The following is a 4,526-nucleotide window of genomic DNA, read 5'->3' as shown; positions in this document are numbered from 1 at the left end:
CTAGCCCAAAAGCGCTTCAAATATTACAAATATGAGTAGTGAGACAATCACATAAAGAGCCTCTAAAAAGCAAAAACCCAAAAAGACGGGAATCACCAGAGTCCTATAATTTTCCACAAAAACACATACAAACAGGATGCTGAAACACCAAAAAACACTTGAAATCATGGGCTGAAAAACTGACTGCCTTACCACCAGGCTACAAAGTTTAGCGCTATTTTGCCCCCATTAAATAAGTTTCATATAATGCCCTCATTAACCACTTTCTTGGCTCCGCCCTGATCATGGGTGACTGACTGCTACACTTACTGGGCTTCAATATTCGCTTCTAAATCTTGGGTTTCTGAACTCGGCTCATCTTGTTGGGGATACGGTTCATTCATGACTTCCACAGCTGCGCTAATGAAAACATCGTAAATGTTGGTTTTTAAAAACCATAATTAGTAAATGTAGTTTTAATTTTAAATTTAAAGTTAAAATTATAGTTACAAACTACGGTATCTTATATTTTGAAAAAAAAAGTCACTTAAAAATTATGTGATTACAAAAATTAGATTGATAAATATTTTGAAAATATACCTATTTCTATTATTTTTTTCTTTTTTAAGAAAAAAAAACACTATTTTGACTTTAAATTCTTGAACATGTCAATGTCTATGTCCATACTTCATCAGCTAGCTGCGTCCATCTCCGGTTAGTAGACTTCTCTCTCCCCATCGTCCTCTCATTGAGGGCCTCCCTCATTTTCCCTGAGACACTCTTTTGGTAAAGCTATCCCATTCTCATGCTAGCACCTTTAATTTTGGTCTCCCTAGCTTGTCCATATTCTCCCGTAGATACGAGCCATGGCCTCTACTGTTCCGGTTTATGACATCATCAGTGGAAGCCGTCAACCACAACTTACAGGTGTGGAATCCAATGGAGTATTATATACATATATAGGATGATGCCAATTCACTTTACCCTGCTTTCTCTTTTTTCTTTCTTTCCAAGAATTTTTAAGCAACTTTTTTGGCTTTATTTGAAGGGAAACACAAGCTTCCCTTATTTGAAACGTTATCTGACAAGTCAACTTTTGTACTTTCAGCGACTAAAAAATAATAATCAGGATACTTCGTATGACCATTGTTGAGCCAGATTTGGGTGGGGCTCAAACAGCTTAATCATGTAGAAGGGCCGTTGGTCTTGGCAACCATTTGACATGGCTCTAGTGGGGAATTTTTTATATTAATTTTCACCTTCATGATTGTAACCATTATCAACACCTCTCTTTTTTCTTATGGAATATTCTAACACGTTAAGCTACAAAAGCTACATATATTTTTTTTATTTTATATAATTGTCAATCACCTTTAATCCTTCTTATTTGCTTTGGCTTCATTTTCCTGTATACGGAATGAGATAAAAGACACAGAATCCTCTTGTTGCATCCATACAAGCCACGTACATAATCTGCCTAACATCACTGCAGACTGTTTTATTGTAACAAAGGGTGATGATGGCCATGACCGTCATATTTCAATACAAGCATGTTCATTATAATACATGGTGTTTGGCATATGAGGGTTTTTGGACGCTACTGCATACAACAAAAACATAGATTTAATACCAATGTAGTGTGGTCGGAGTCAAAACATAGTAATTTTTCTTTAAAGACAAGGGCATTTTAGGAATAACATCTCAAAGCATTCCCATGAGTATGATTCCATAGATTCTGTTGAGGGTAATGACTCGCCTTATTTAAAGAAAACAAATAAATAAAAGAGATAGCATTTACCGAACCCTTTTGATAATTTTATTCATTACCCACGTAAAAACTAGTAATCACAATTGATGATTGCCAACATCAAAGCTAATTGTAGTTTCTCTTAAAAATAAGGGCATTTGGGACTCATTGTAATCACAGGGTTAGAAGATTCTCAATATCATAGCTTATTTAAATCTCTACCAAAGTAAGGACCTTTGGGAACTTAGGATAGTCACACGATTTGATGATTGTGAAGATCACAGCTTGTGCCATTTTTTTGAATGGACCAGGAAGAGAGGGGGAAAAAAAGGTAAGGGTATCATCGAAGTACCTCAAACTTTAAAAGCGCTTCAAATGTTATAAATATGAATAGTGAGACAATCACGTAAAGAGCCTCTAAAAAAAGATGGGAACGGACCCATCACAGTCCTATAATTTTCCACAAAAACACATACTAACAGACCCACCACAGTCCTATAATTTTCCACAAACACATACAAACAGGAAAAGGCAGCTAGAATGAGGAGAAAGCAAAAGAGGTTGGTCCAAGTGATCAGATCCCAACTTATCCCTCCTATTTGGGATTTCGCCATGTTTATGAACCAAATGCGCCATGCGCTACTTCGATTTGAGGTTCTGCATCATAGTCCTGATAAACATGGCGAAATCCCAAACAGGAGGGATAAGTTGGGATCTGATCACTTGGACCAACCTCTTTTGCTTTCTCCTCATTCTAGCTGCCTTTTCCTTCGTCTCCATTGAAGTCCCCCTCACTCTCTTCACTTGTTCATTCCACACACTCCACTTACGTCTGCGGTTTGGAAACCCCCCGCTCTCTCATTTATGGCTTCACTGATTTTCCCGCAGCCACTCTTCTGGTATGTTTATTCTGTTCTCCTACTGCTATCCTTCTACCCCGCTGCTCGGATTGTAGACCATGCTCTTCGTTCGCTACAGGCTGTCATCCCCATCAATCAGGTTTACGATGTTTTCATTAGCGCAGCTGTGGAAGTCATGAATGAACCGTATCCCCAACAAGATGGGCCGAGTTCAGAAACCCAAGATTTAGAAGCCAATATTGAAGCCCAGTAAGTGTAGCAGTCAGTCACCCATGATTTGAAGTGTTTTTATGTTTCAGCATCTCGTTTGCATAAATGTGTTTTCCTGGAAAATTATAGATCTGTAGTGGGTCAATTCCCTTCTTTGTTATACGTGGGAAGAAGGGTGGCAAGGTGCTGATAGGCAGGTTAGGTGGTGGGGTGATCGGGTAGTGTCGGGGTCCCACTTTGACACTCACAGCAAGCACCATTTACCTGTGGCTGTGTAACAGAGTTTTCCAGAGCGGAACATTCACCATTTCAATAAACAATAATCCAAACAAAAATTTAATCTCAATCTGATAAATCAATAATCTAAAAAATATGCAATACGATATCAAGCAAGGTACAAATTCCCAGTTCTCATGACAAATCAATAATATAACTAAAACCCATATTAATGACAAAATCGAGTCCACATCAAAATTATGCAACCAAAATAAAACAACAAAAAGAAAACTCACCTAAAATTGAAGAACCCATGGAAGAAGATGCAATGGAGCAGTAGTGGGCACGAAGATACAGTGGCCATAAATGAAATGTGGTGTGCGAGGGAGAATGGGTGGTGGGGTGATGGTTTTCCATGGGTGAGAGAGATGAATAGAAAAGGAGAGAGAAGGAAAGTGAATGAGATAAAGAAAGAAGGGGAAGAGGGGGTGGCCGGCCGGAGTGGGGCCGGCGGTGGTGTCGCATCAGTGGTGCCGGCAGTGGGAAGAAAGGAAAAAAAATGGGTATGGAAAGAGAATGGGGAAAAAGAGAGAAAGAGGGTCTCAAACCCTAAAATAGCTTAAATAAGGGTTGCTAGTGGGTGAATGGGTTGGGCTTTAGAGAAAATGGGCCAAAAGTTTAAAAAAGAATGGGCTGATAATTTGGGTGTTCTACACATTGGTTTGATGATGTTTTTTTTATTTTCTTTTTTTTAAAATAAATAAATAAATAAATAAACCTAAGCTCAAAGAGTGAAAAAAGTGAAAATACGAATGTGGTGCCTTCAAAATTAATTATAAAGAGTGAATTTTTTTTCTTAAAATTAAAAATGAAGAAGAAATAAAAGCACATAAAAAACTTTATGGGACAAAGAATATCAACAAAAGATGAATATCATATAAAATAAATATCAATATTAATAAAAATTATATCACATATATTTGAAATTAAATCTCATCTTAAAACTATAAATATTTTGTTTATTTATTGGGTTAGGATGTATATATAAAAGAATAATATCAATACATTTCATAATATTTTAATTATATTTTTCTCATATTTCATATTAGTGAAAACCCAAAATTAAACAAGATTTTACAAATTTTACAATTTTCATTTTACTTAATTAATGTCATTTAAAAAAAATAAGAAGTAAAAATTATTTTAAGAAAATAAAAACTAAAAGTACATATTCCAATCAAACACAACTAGAGGTGTCCAATAGGCCAAGGCTACCCATGTAGGCCCACATCCAAGCACACCAAAAGGCTAGACTAACATAGTTCAATTACTGTAGGGGGCTGGGCCGGCATGGCCCAAAAGAACGGGTCATACTGGGCACAAGGAGACGATTTGTCTTACCATCATGTCAGTCATCATGTTAGCTCACTTGCCCCTTTCAAATATTACTTTTTACTTTTTATTTTTATTTTTTTCCTTTTTATTACATCTCAAATGCAATTTTTACTCTCTTT

The 4,526-nt window shown here is 36.5% G+C and overlaps 1 long non-coding RNA gene across 1 annotated transcript; it reads right to left on the bottom strand.

Annotated features, from left to right (window-relative positions):
- Positions 1–2,064: 2,064 nt before the first annotated feature.
- On the bottom strand, positions 2,065–3,584 carry LOC117928753. The gene is made up of 2 exons (XR_004653655.1): positions 3,309–3,584; positions 2,065–3,066 (listed from the first exon to the last, which is right to left on the bottom strand). It is a non-coding gene; the product is annotated as an uncharacterized LOC117928753 (long non-coding RNA).
- Positions 3,585–4,526: the final 942 nt, after the last annotated feature.

Source organism: Vitis riparia, chromosome 2, assembly GCF_004353265.1.
Source record: "Vitis riparia cultivar Riparia Gloire de Montpellier isolate 1030 chromosome 2, EGFV_Vit.rip_1.0, whole genome shotgun sequence".
Classification (NCBI taxonomy): Eukaryota; Viridiplantae; Streptophyta; class Magnoliopsida; order Vitales; family Vitaceae; genus Vitis; species Vitis riparia.
Note: the sequence above shows the minus strand (reverse complement) of the source record. Positions and strands in the feature narration are given on the sequence as shown.